This window comes from Carcharodon carcharias, chromosome 10, assembly GCF_017639515.1.
Source record: "Carcharodon carcharias isolate sCarCar2 chromosome 10, sCarCar2.pri, whole genome shotgun sequence".
NCBI lineage: Eukaryota > Metazoa > Chordata > Chondrichthyes > Lamniformes > Lamnidae > Carcharodon > Carcharodon carcharias.
This window is the reverse complement of record NC_054476.1, coordinates 136,749,295-136,763,659: the sequence shown is the minus strand read 5'-3', so window position 1 is coordinate 136,763,659 and position 14,365 is coordinate 136,749,295. Positions and strand designations below refer to the sequence as shown.

Below are 14,365 nucleotides of genomic sequence, written 5' to 3'. Positions count from 1 at the left end.
TAGTGGTGCATGGTTGTTTTTTGTGCTGGTGGAAGATATCTGGTGGGATATATCTTAATGACTTAGACTTGGGTATGGAGCACATGATTTCAGATGGTTGTTGTGGCAAATGGAACAGTGATGGTGGTGACGTAATATAGATATTTCATTAAGTGATGGAATTGGGGTGGAATTGCTCTGCATTTAACTGTGCTGTGCCAACCTTACTGTGCCTAGTGCTGACAATGGGGTGTAGCACCATTAACTCATCCCGATGGGCACAATCTTCCCCAAAAGTCGAAATGTTACAGGAAAATCAGACGTCACTCTTGGGGCCGCAATTTCTGGTCAGCGAGCGGAGGAGGGGCCTGCTTGCCGACGCGGGGTGAAGTTGGGCGGGCATCCTGATGTCAGCCTGCATCATTTAGATTCTCAGTTAGGCGGGCGTGCAGCCGACCCAGCTGCACACCCGCCGAACTGTCAGTGATCACTTAAGGCCTTTAAAAAAGTAATTTACTGGATTAATGGGCCTGCCCGTCCAAACCGTTGGGCAGGCGAAGAGCCCAGGCGGCCTTCTGAAAAAGGATGAAACCAAGTCCACGGGCAGGGTGAGGTTTCATGAGGGATTTAAAATGTTCGAAAATTTTTTAAATAAAAGTAATGGACATGTCCCAGCTCCTGTGACAGGAATATTTTTTTCTGCCTTTAATAACATTTTCATACTTGAGCCGAGTTCCCTGAGGCAGCACTTTGCCTCAGGGAGATCTGTGCACTCTTTGCATGCATGCAGGAAAGAGCACACTCCTGGTTCAGGGAATCCCCACCCCCCCACCCACACAGGGACCGCATAGCGCTTCCAGGTGGACATCACGCTGGGGCGCCAATTGGGACCACACGCATACACACACATACACACACACACCATGGTGAATGGCCAGGAGCTAATCACTGTAAAGTCAAACTTGTCATATATTACTAACCCAATACAAATGTAATGAAGCAGATTTGAGAAAAATCAAGTCAGATCCAGGTGACTGGGACAGGAACCGGGCTGCTTAAAAGTCTCCATGCTGCTGCCTTAATCCTTCAGTGTAGCACAGAGCATTTAACTCTCGCTCATGCATACCTGAGGCTTGGATTCAAGTGAATCAGGTGAGGAAATACAGGAAGGAACATTTGGGTAAGAGTTGAAAAACATTTGCTGATGATTTTGCATAGTGGTTCACCCACTGCCAACACTTATTTTGTTGTTGTCAGTCCCTCAGGATGATGTCTGCCAGAGTTGGTGTGCCCTTAGGTGACTCAACAGGCCAATTCTGGAGCCACATGTTGCTGCATAGATTTGCTGATGTGGCATGGGCGCGGTTTGCAGAGCTACACTTTATTGTCCTCCCAGTTACCTCAAGATGGTGGTAATGGCTCTTTGTCAACCTCTGTAGTCCTTTTGCTGATAATGTTGCCCCAATGGTGTTGAACAGGGAATTCCAGGATACTGACCCAGCGACAATGAAGGAATATCATTACAAGTGCAAGTCAGCCTGACATGTGACCTCGTGGGGAATGTTGAGATGTTAGTGTTCTCATGTTTTTGCTGCTTCTAGCTGTTTGTGATGGTGAGGCTGGGAGAATTCAGGGATCCGGTATCGACATCAACCATTTGTAGGACAGATCCTATGGTTAGATGCAGAATAACGTTCTGTCTACTCTGCTACATCAACATGTTTTAATTCTAACCTCAGAAGAACACCACTATTAATTTCTGCACCAAGCTCCTGTGGCCAAACTAGAATTACAAGTTAATCTTAGTTTTGTGTTATGGGCACCAGCCAGTTGAATTAAGGTTGTTAAACTGAATTCACATCACACCTCAACTCAACAGATTGGGGAAATGTTCATCCCATTAGCCTAACTGGGACTCAAACTCAAGTCTAGAGGTGAAAGTATATATTGGGCAACTTGCTAAACCAGCACTTCACAAACTATTTTCCAATATGACCTAATTTTAACACTTGAAAATTAACACAACTGCAAATGCCAAAAAAAAGCAATAAAGCAGCATAGTAACTTTTAGTATATATAATATCATTAAAGTTTTCCCCTTGTAGATCAACATAAATATAAAGACCTGTGATGAAAACCCTGGGCCCTCGGTGACTGGGTTGTTGCTGGTCTCTAAATGCTCATCCGACTCCATTGCTGCTGCTCCAAGAAGCCACTCTGTGAAACCTCTGACACAGTCACGTTGAAGCATAGCCTGATCAGAGCTGCTGCAGCCAATCAAATTGTTCAACACCAGGGGTGAAGTGTTCAGCTCAGTGGCGAGCATGTACCTGACCCGCTGGAGTGTAAAACGATGCGCGTTGATGTTGGGTGAGTGTCACAACATAGACGCGCAGTTGCGTGATATTTTGTTAGGCAGGCGTGCGCTGGAGTCGGCAGCACACCCGCTGACAATTAAGAGGCCTGTTAAGGGCATTAAAGGACCAATTAAATAGAATTTCTTGCTGCCCCTCCAGCCTTATGGTTGGCGGACAGGCAAAAAGGCCGAGCGGCCTTTGCACTTTTTAGGAAACCTCGTCCACGGGCGGGATGAGGCTTCCTAAAGCAAATAAAAATACGATAAAAACTGTCAAATTTAATTAATAACATGATCCTGCTCACGTGACAGAGTCACACAAGGGGACATGTTTTATAACATTTTTATTTTCTTCATTTTTTTTTCTTAAACTCTCCATCTCTCTGAAGCAGCTCCGTGCCTCAGGGAGATTATGAAGCATGCACTCGCGCACAGGTGCAAAGTTCACGCTCACCCACTCGCACTCCACTCCCACCCTGGCCCCACCGCCTGCACAGGCAGCGCTGAGCGCTGCGGCTTGCCTTTCACACTGGGCATATCCTAATTGGTCCGCTATCGTCTTCCGGCCCCAATCGCGGGCAACGGTCAGCTTCCCAACAGAGTCCTGCACGTCCCCACTGAGCCCTATTGGGGTCACGACCCATGGCTTGGGAACCGCTGCATTAAATGGCTGCTCCATTGTACATCAGAATCTGAAGTAACTATAGGATTGCGGAATCCTGTGGAGGAATCTTTTTGGGGGGATGGGTGTTGGTAGGGTTTTCAAAGATTATAAGCCATTTCAGATATTTACAGAGAGATTTAAATATTAAGGCTGTCAAATGGACAGCATGAATATGGAGGCCACAATGGAGGCTGGGGAGTGGAGGATTAGGTACGACTCATGTCATGATGTGAGATTTACACAGTGCATCCTGTACAATAGAAAGAACAATGTTAAAAAGTACAATTCAGGTTATATTTATGAAAACTTCCCATCCAGTAAGTTTAATGTCCTGTATTCTATATTCATGTTGTTCATGAAAATCTTAATGAAAAATTCATTACAAATGAGGCTCAAGCATTTGTTTACCTAAAATTGTTGCTTTTCTGTTTCCCAGAAGGGAGGTTGTTAGTGGTGAGCAGGAGTCTTCCTGTCTTTCTGCAAGACTAACTAACATGTATCTTGAAGCAGGATGGGGCTAACTGGAAAAAATAACACTCCCATGCTTGGAGTTAAAGTTATACAGCAGAAAGCAAGTTATATGTCTTGGCTCAAAATTACGCACTGCCTTCACAAAGTAAAGTTTACTGGCAGATACACTTTACTGGATAACGACACATTCTCAGCTTGGCTCCATTAGCAATACTCCAGTCCCTGAATCAGAAGGCCTTGGGTGTTTCAAGTTCCATTCTAGGACCTGGACAGCAATCTAGGCTGATGCTTTAGTGCCCCATATTGAGGAAGGGCTAGATTACTGCAGCTGCTGTCTTCCAGCAGTTGTATTAAACCAAGTATTTCTTTGTTCTAATGGATGTCAAAAGATCCCACTGCACTGACCAACATTCTCCCCTCAACCAAACCAATTGCAGGCATTATTTGTTCATCCATCTTGTTGATGTTTGTAGGATCTTGCTATGTGCAAAGTGGCACTCCATCTTACCTAGATAACCAGTTGCTGTGCTTCAAATGAACTCATTGCACATGAGGCAATTTAAGAAGTTGCGAGCTATAATGAAATGCTATATAAATGGGTCTTCCTCAAAATAACACTGGAAGCAAGTAAAGAGGGCACTCAGTAGAGTGCAAAATGCCACCACGCTGTGTTAACTCAACATTATTACAATCAAGCAGCGTTTCTTTGAGGCTTTTCCCTGCCTGGTTGATGCTGTGTACCTAAAACTTGAAAAGAGAAATCTTTTTATTGAGAGCTTGTATCTTATTGAGGATGCTTTAGGTCAATCCACATCTAACAACCTGCTGTGAAAACTCTGCTCACATTTTGACAGCTGTGAAAAATTCCACCAGTGCAGCTGAGACAACCTATAAAATTCTAAAACAATCAGCACCATTCTAAATAAAACAACCCTTAACATTCTAAAACAAAATAGTCAGCATGCCCTATCTCCAAATGTTAATGGATCCTTTAAAAAAAGTTCCTGCATCCAGATCCGCATCTTCACCAATAACAAATCAGTTTTTCCTTGGGCCATAACCTATCTGTGTACCTGATATTCTTGAAATCTGTCCATTAGGTTTTGAGTTATATTATTTACAGACAAAGGGCAAAAATATTATTACCTCCACCACTGAAGGTAATAACAAATAAATGTGTCAAATTAGCCATGCGTGGAAACAGTCTGATGTAAATTCAGTTCATCGAAATCCATTCCTCAAGTACCTCCCCTCTCCCAGCACAGCATTCTGCTATATTATGAAACACCCCAGTGATTTTCAATCTATGTTTCTGTCAAATTATAACAAATATTTCACATTCTGAGTATAAACGTTCATCCCAACAAATCTGCTTCAAATTTACTTTTCACTAATCTCTATTTTTGTTCTCTGCTTCTCACTATCTTGGCTTACTTTGAAGTAAGGACAGAAGTAAACTCTGTTTTTAACATCTCATATACTTCAATAAAATCTTCCATCATTCCAGGAATTTAAAACTTAAGCTTCTTGAATCTTTCATCATAATTCTTCTCCTTATAGTTGGATTGATCATGTTGTTGCTCTCCTCTGTACCCTGCACAATTGAATCTTGTTGTGGGAGAGACTAGATCTAGGGGGAACAGTTTAAAAATAAGGGGCTCCCATTTAGGAAAGAGATGAGAAGAAATTTTTCTGAGGACCTTGAGTCTTTGGAACTCTCGTCCCCAGAGGGCAGTGGAGGCAAAGTCATTAAATATTTTTAAAGCAGAGGTAGATAGACTTTTGACTAACAAGGGAGTCAAAAGTTATTAGGGGCAGGCAGACTGTAGAGTTGAGGCCACAGTCAGATCAGCCATGATCTTATTGAATGGTGGAACAGGAGGGGCCGAATGGACTATACCTCCTAATTCGTATGTTTTGTATGAATTTCAATTAATCTCTGTTTTGTGTGGTCTTAGTCACTAGCATCAAGTTGAATGGGATTTAATTGCATCATATCTGATGGGGGGAGGGGGGAGAAGAGGAGGGTGTGGCAGAGAGACAGTGGTGTAGTGGTAATTTCACTGGACTAGTAATCCAGAGGCCCGGGCTAATGCTTTGGGGAAATGGGTTCAAATCCCAGCATAGCAGCTGAAATTCGATTCATTAATCTGGAATATAAAGCTGGTTCAGTAATGGTGACTATGACAACTATCAATTGTTGTAAAAAACCCACCTGGTTGACTCATGTCCTTTAGGGAGGGAAATCATACCGCCCTTACCTGGTCTGGCCTACAAGTGGCCCCAGACCCACAGCAATGTGGTTGACTCTGAAATGGCCTAGCAAGCCACTCAGTTCAAGGGCAATTAGGGATGGGCAACAAATGCTGGCCTTACTAGTAATGTCCATAATGACAGGATTTACTACCATTTAGAAGCAAATAGGCATATTAGTGAGAGGCAGCATGGTTTTAGTGAAGGGGAGGTCGTGTCTCACTAACTTGATCGAGTTTTTCGAGGAAGTGACAAAGATGATCGACAATGGAATGGACTCAGTGCGGCTGAGGTTATTAACAGGCTGTGGAGTCAATTCTTAAATTGTTTTATTTCATAATGCCGACATGGAGCATCACCAAACGGGACAAACACTTCGGGAATTTGATACGTGAACTACACAGCTTTCCTCGCCCAGTAAATTACTTTTCCATCTTAAGATGCAGTTTTTAGTGTGGGCTGGACCTCCTGCCAAGTTGCGGTTGAATGATGGGAGTGAGGGGCACACTGTTGCCAAGGTAGGTTGCTAAGATCCTAAGCGACCCTACCAATCACATTATTATACTGCTTGACAGCTTAAGCTGTGATTAGTTGCAATTCTTCTTTTTGAATAGAAAATTAATCAGATGCCATTTCTTGTTGAATAGGCAGGAGAATTGGAAGTATGGACCCCATATCCAAACATCCCGTGTTATCCGGAAAAACTCAGCAGGTCTGGCAGCATCGGTGGAGAAGAAAAGAGTTGATGTTTCGAGTCCTCATGACCCTTCAGCAGAACTGGTTGAATCCAAGGAGAGGGGTGAAATATAAGCCTTGTTTGCCAATACAACAGTTTTATAAAAATAAAAGTTCTGTTGAAGAGTCATGGGGACTCGAAACGTCAACTCTTTTCTTCTCCGCCGATGCTGCCAGACCTGCTGAGTTTTTCCAGGTAATTCTATTTTTGTTTTAGTAAGGCCTTTGACAAGGTCCCTCATGGCAGACTGGTACAGAAGGTAAAGTTGCACGGGATCAGAGGTGAGCTGGCAAGATGGATACAGAATTGGCTTGGTCATAGAAGACAGAGGGTAGCAGTGGAAGGGTGCTTTTCTGAATGGAGAGCTGTGACTAGTGGTGTTCCGCAGGGATCAGTGCTGGGACCTTTGCTGTTTGTGGTATACATAAATGATTTGGAGGAAAATGTAACTGGGCTAATTAGTAAGTTTGCAGACGACACTAAGGTTGAGGGGTTGCAGATAGTGAAGAGGATTGTCAAAGGATACAACGGGATATAGATCGGTTGGAGACTTGGGTGGAGAAATGGCAGATGGAGTTTAATCCGGACAAATGCAAGGTAACGCATTTTGGAAGGTCTAATACAGGCAGGAATTATACAGTAAATGGCAGAACCCTTAAGTGCATCGACCGGTGTACAGGTCCACAGGTCACTGAAAGTGGCAACGCAGGTGGATAAGGTAGTCAGGAAGGCATATGGCATGCTTGTCTTCATTGACAGGGGTATTGAGTATAAAAGCTGGGAAGTCATGCTGCAGCTGTATAGAACCTTGGTTAGACCACTCTTGGAATATTGCGTGCAATTCTGGTCACCACATTCTCAGAAGGATATGGAGGCATTGGAGAGGGTGCAGAGGAGGTTTACCAGGATGCTGCCTGGTCTAGAGGTTATTAGCTATGAGGAGAGGTTGGAGAAACTCGGATTGTTCTCACTAGAGCGACGGAGATTGAGGGGCGACTTGATAGAAGTTTACAAAATTATGAATGGCATGGACAGAGTAGATAGTCAGAAGCTTGTTCCCAGGTTGGAAGAGTCAATTATTAGGGGACATAGATTTAAGGTGAGAGGAGAAAATTATAGAAGAGATGTGCGGGGCAAGTTTTTTACGCAGAGGGTAGTGAGTGTCTGGAATTCGCTGCCAGAGGAGATGGTGGAAGCAGGTACGATAGTGGTGTTTAAGAGGCAGCTTGACAAATATATGAATAGGATGGGAATAGAGGGATACGGACCCCGGAAGTGCAAAATGTTTTAGTTGACGGGCAATATGATCGGCGCGGGCTTGGAGGGCCAAAGGGCCTGTTCCTATGCTGTACTTTTCTTTCTTTGTTCTTTGTCCACATCCCATGAAAGAATAGTGACTATGGAATCACCATGAAGTGATATCCTGATGTCCCCTCTCTAGTCTTTCATGCTCTTGGTCTCTCCTGAGTTTTTTATATGTATGCTGCAGTTTCTATTCCTAAACCAGGTCCAACTCAACCTGTTGTGAGTGCTGAGGTTTCTCTCACAGAAACCACTCTCTTTTACTTCACTTCTTAATGACACTGCTCCAGCACTGAGCAGCCAATACTGGTCTGATTGTTTTGTTTACCCAGCAGCGTAAGAAAAGGCTATTTATAACTACATTCCCGCCTATTGAGTAAGAGGCATGTAACTAGGAAAAGCATTGACAAAGTTAACTAGCAATTAGTTTGTGCTATGGGGTTGGCTGAAAGATAAACAATGACATACAGGAAAAGACCCTCTCTAGTCCATTTAGTCTGTCCTGTGATAATGCCTTATGCATCAGAATATGTGAACTCCCCATCCTTCCCAAACAAACATGATAATCTTCTGCGAGGGTTGAGAAAGCAGATCGAAACATAGGCCAATTTGGGAGAAAGAAATGGTGAAAATTCCTCCCCCGCCCTCATAGGTGATCAAAACTAGCCCAAATCTAAATTGCAAGTTGATTCCCTGTTTAAAAGGGTGATGAGGTTGTTGCAATGATTGGAAAGACGTCTCCAGGAGTGACAGATTTTGGAGGCTAGACGGGACTTAGATTGGGGCTTAGATTAGCAGCCAGGCAGTACTGGCAGCTCCAACCCTGCTGCTGCTGCTTTAACTCAGTGTCTTGGAGACTAGTGCCTAGTGTTTTCATTGCTAAATCTTGCTGTCTTATCCTAGCAACAGGCTCAGGCAGCCATGAAAAACTGGTCCAGCAGTTGGGATCAGAAGCCCATAGGTTCAAGCCCTACTCCAGAGACTTTGGACTGACCCTTCAGGGCTGTACTGAGGCAGAACTCCACTGATGCCTCACTTTGAGGTGTTAAAGTGAAACCCATCTTCTCTCTCAGGTGGATGCAAAAGACTCGATGGCACAATTTGAAGAAGAGCTGAGGCGTGTCCTGATTAACATTTATTCCTGAACCAACATCACGAAAACAAAATAGCTGATAATTTATTCTCATTGCTGTTTTTTTTCCCCCAGAAATGTTTTGTAACTGATAGAGAAAATTACAGAGATTTGCCATGGGGAAGGACCATCTAGAATATTCAGTATAACAGCCAGGCTGAATCATGTCTTCACATGCTGGGCTTTGGGACCACAGTGTGGGGACCATATTGGGTTCCCAAGCCTGCAATTGCCAGCAACAAGGCCAGTCCAGCAACCTTCCAGGAGGCAGCCTCCTAATAGGTCGCCTCTGAGCTCGCCATCGGGGAGACTAAATGCAGACTGGGTGGCTGCTTTGCGGAACGAACACCTTCGGTCTGTTCTCAAGCATAACCCAGACCTTCCTGTCGCTTGCCATTTCAACACTCCACCCTGCTCTCATGCCCACATGTTGGTCCTTGGCCTGCTGCATTGTTCCAGTGAAGCTCAACACAAACTGGAGGAACAGCACCTCAATTTCCGACTAGGCACTTTACAACCTTCTGGACTTAACATTGAGTTCAACAGCTCCAGACCAGGAACTCTCTCATCCATCCTCACCCCCTTTTTCTAATCCCCTTTTTTCTACATTCATTTTTATTTTTTATCCACTTACTTTTATTTTTATTTTCATTCATTTATCCACGGTTTTATCCCCCTTTTTAATCCCCCCTTTTTTTCCCATTTTCTGTTTTTTTTTCCAGTACTTTCTGTTTTTGATCCAGTTAAGGGAGGTGTGCGGGCTCTCACTGCTACTGTGAGCAGCTCCCCTGGGAGAGGAGAGCACTGCTGAGACATGTTGGGGATCATGAGGGTACCTCAACATGGAGCAATCTCGCTGGCCCGCACAGCAGTGCAGAAAAGAGCAAGATTGCGGCCCACAGGTCCATTGGAATGGCGGGGAAACTCCACTGCTGAATCGAGATCAGCCACAGTTGCAGCCTTTCATGCCCATGGCCCAGTCAATGGCTGGCGGCAAAATGCCAGTGAGGCTGTAAAACTGTGCCTAATTGGAGTCTCAATCACTTTAACCAGCTGCTTGCCACCACGGTGCAGGCTTTTCTCAATCCACCCAGGGAAACTTCTCCGTTGATTTGAATGCTTCGGGGAGCTATCCTGATCTGGCTTCCCCCTATTTTATGGCTCCCCTGCCTCCATCCCTGTCTCCATAGGCCAGGAAAATCTAGCCTATTGAGTTTACCAGGGAAAGTCTGATAACTGCTTGGTATTGGCATCGTTAGAAAATCCTACTCTGTATGTTGGGGACAGATTACACCTTTGGAATGTTTACTCAAATATTCTCCTTACACAAACATTAATAAAAATTCTGAGCAATGCTGCTCCCATCAACTGAACTGGAAAAGTACTTACTTGTGATAGCTGTCTGCTTTTCACTCTTGTCAGGCTTCTGCTCAATTTGTTACTTCAGCCTTGAAGGCACCAATGATATGCCTCTCTCAGAGGGATTACCTCATGTGCCTTCTGAGATTTGAGATATACAATCTCAACCAAATTTCACTTGTCCATCAGATCAGTCATATTCCTATAAAATCCCACAATTTGTTCAGCATGACCTCCCTGTCATCAGTTCAATTGCTTCTGGTTTATTATTTAAGAAAGGAGGGAGAGAGAAAATAGGGAACAACAAACCCATTGGCCTGACATCTGTAGTAGGGAAAATACTGAAATCCATTATAAAGGATGTGATAACTGGACACTTAGAAAATAATGATAGGACTGGACAGAGTCAGCATGGATTTATGAAAGGGAAATCATGTTTGACAAACATGCTGGAGGTTTTTGAGGATGTAACTAGCAGAACAGATAAGGGAGAACCAGTGGATGTGGTGCATTTGGATTTTCAGAAGGCTTTTGATAAGGTCCCACACAAGAGGTTAGTAGACAAAATTACAGCATGCGGGATAGGGGGTAATATACTGGTATGGATTGAGAATTGGTTAACGGACAGAAAACAGAGTGGGAATAAATGGATCATTTTCAGGTTGGCAGGCTGTGACTATTGGGGTCCCGCAAGGATCAATGCTTGGGCCCCAGCTATTCACAATCTACATCAATGATTTGCATGTGGGGATCAGTTGTATAGTTTCCAAATTTGCTGATGACACAAAACTAGGTGGGAAGGTAAGTTGTGAGGAGGTGGCAAAGAAACTTCAAGGAGATTTAGACAGGCTTAGTGAGTGGGCAAGAACATGGTAGATGGATTATAATGTGGAAAAATGCGAGGTTATCCATTTTAGTAGGAAAATCAGAAATGCAGAATATTTCTTAAATGATGAGAGATTGGGAAGCGTTGATGTCAAAGGGACCTGGATGTCCTTGTTCATAAGTCTCTGAACGCTAACGTGCGAGTGCAGCAAGCAGTTAGGAAGGCAAGTGGTATGTTGGCTTTTATTGCTGCAATTGTATAGAGTCTTGACGAGACTGCACCTGGAGTATTGTGTGCAGTTTTGTTCTCCTTACCTAATTCTTGCCTTAGAGGGAGTGCAGCAAAAATTCACCAGACTGATTCCTGCGCTGGCAGATTGGCCTATGAGGAGAGATTGAGGAGACCAGACCTGTATTCTCTAGAGTTTAGAAGAATGAGACATAATCTAATTCAAACATATACAATTCTTAAAGGGCTCAACAGGGTTGATGCAGGTAGGATGTTTCCCCTTAGCCTGGGGGAGTCTAGAACCAGGGGAAATAGCCTCAGAATAAGGGGTAGGTCATTTAGACCCGAGATGAGGAGGAATTTCTTCACTCAGAGGGTAGTGATTCTTTGGAATTTTCTATCCCAGAGGGCTGTGGCAGCTCAGTCATTGAGCATGTTCCAGAGCGAGATCGTTAGATATTAAAGATATCAAGAGGTATGGGGATAGTGCGGGAATGTGGCTTTGATGGAGAAGATCAGCCTTGATCTAGTTGAAGGGCAGAGTAGGCTCAAGGGGCTGAATGGCCTACTCCTGCTCCAATTGCCAATGTTCCTATGTTTCTAGTGCTTCCAATCCCCCAGGTAACCATAAATTTCTTCTTTCCCTGCAGACTCCAGTATCTTTCCCAAAATCTACATTGAACTAATGTCCTCTAATTCCATGAGCCTCTCTGTTTTCTCAGCAATTAGAATCACATGAGCTGCCTTTTGACTTCTGGCTTTGCACTGCCCCTGTCAGTTCCTTAACCTTGAAGCTGCTCCCATGTTGCTGTCAATACCTCTGAAGTCATGGGGTTGTCTGTCTGCGGTGGCTAACTCTGGTCATCTAATCATCACTATTTATTTTAATTTCATGTCTTGATGGCCCAGTATTTAGTTAAAAGATAAGACAAAAGACATTTCTCCATGGTGTTCCAAATTATAGTGACTTCAGCAGTCAACAAATGTCGGTTTTGGGCAATGGTAGCTCTCTTGTGTCTGACATAACCTAGGCCAACACTTCAGTGCAGAACTGAAGGAGCGCTGCACTGTCGGAGGTGTTGTCTTTTGGAGGAGGCGAAGCCCCAATTTGCCTACTCAGGTGGACGTAAAATATCCTCTGGTGTTATTTTGAAGATCAGGGGAGTTGTCCTGGCCAGCAATTATCCCTTAATCAACATCATTAAAACAGATTACCTGACCATTATTTCATTGCAGTTTGTGGGACTTATAAAATTATTTTGTTGTCCAGGAAGTGCTGTGGGATGTCCTGTAGTCGTGAAAGGTGTCATATAAGTACAAGTCTTTCTTCTCTCAATGCTATCTTTTTTGCAACAATGGAAGGGGTTTTTCCTCATAAGTTATTTTAATCAAAACATGTTTTTGTTTGAATAATATATCTGATATATATGAACAAACATTCGGGGCGGGATTTTCCGGCCCCAACACTGGCGGGGGGGGGGGGAGAATTTGGAGAGCCGTTGATTTTTAACCTGTAACACATTAGAAGATTCGTGTGTGTGCGCACACTTCCTGTAAGCGCCACACTCATTTCTTTGCACTTTCCTGTCACACCTATTTTGTACATCACCTGACTCTGCCTCTGTATCAGCTCATCTGCTGCTGAAACCCTCATCCATGTCTTTGTCCCTCTAGACTGGACCACTCCAACACTCTCCTGGCTGGCCTCCATTAATTTGAGCTCATCCAAAATTCTGCTGCCTGTAACCTAACTCGCACCACGTCCCATTCACCCATCTCTGACCTACACTGGCTCCCAGTCTGGCAACACTTCAATTTTAAAATTCTTAACTTTGTTTATCAATCCTTCCATCGCCTCGCCCTTCCCTGTAACTCTTCCATCCCCACAACCCTCCAAGATCTCTGCGCTCCTCCAATTCTGACCTCTTGCGAATCCCCGATTTTAATTGCGGTGCCAGTGACAGCCAGGCTTTCAGGTGTCTAGGTCCTAAGCTCTGGAATTCCCTCCGTTAACCTCTCTGGTTCTCTATTTCTCTTTCCTCCTTTAAGACACTCCTTAAAATCTACATCTTTAACCAAGCTTTGGTCATTAACCCTAATATCTTTTTATGTGGCTCAATGTCAAATTTTGTTTGATAATTATTCCTGCGATTGCGCTAAGATATTTTACTCTGTTAAAGGCGCTATATAGATGCAAGTTGTCTTGATTTTCTTTCTAAATTAAATTTACCTATTGGTTTTACTAACTTATCTTGCCCTCCAAGATAGGGGGCTCTGCTAACTCCAGCTCTACCTCTCACTCCCAATGTAACAGCTGCTGTTCTCCACAGCCCCACCTATCTTGGAGTTGCTAAGATCAGATCTATAGCCTTTGGATGCTGCTGCCTTTCATGGCTGCGGTTTCTGTTCCCACTTCCCTCCCCTACTCCCATAACCATGACTACCCCTGACCCTGAGTCCCAAGACTCCCCTCAACTGCCCTAAGGGCAGGATATTGAGGTCGGCGAGCGGGGGGGCGGGGGGCTGCGGAGGCTGCTCACCGACGTGTAAAATGACGCGGGGTGACATTGGGCGGAACTCCCGACCTCACCCTGTGTCATTTCAATTTTCAGGTCGGCGGAGACTCAGCCGAATGAGCTGTCAACGGCCAATTGAGGCCGTTTAAAAACTAATTGAACTAGTTAATAGACCTGCCTGTCCAACCTTAAGGTTGGCGAGCAGGCCAGGGGCCCTGGCGGGCTTCGGAAAAAGCATGAAACCTCATCCACAGGCGGGATGAGGTTTCATGTAGGTTTTTAAAAATTTAATAAAAGTTTGAATAAAAGCGATGGACATGTCCCAACTCCCGTGACAGTGTCACATGAGAGGACACGTCAGGGAAATTTTATTTTTGTGCATAGACCATTTTTGAATTTGGCGCCGATCTCCCTGAGGCTGCACTTAGCCTCAGGGAGATGAGTGCTCTCTTTCCTGCGCAGGCACGAAGGAGTGCACTCTCGGCTTAGGGAATCCCCCCCATTCGCACAGGGAGTGCATAGCGCCTCCTGGCGGACGTCATG

The 14,365-nt window shown here is 44.3% G+C and overlaps 1 protein-coding gene across 1 annotated transcript in view; it reads left to right on the top strand.

Annotated features, from left to right (window-relative positions):
* rasa4 (RAS p21 protein activator 4) overlaps window positions 1-14,365 on the top strand; it is a 338,871-nt gene that overhangs the window by 29,382 nt on the left and 295,124 nt on the right. The gene's annotated exons all lie outside the window — the stretch shown is intronic.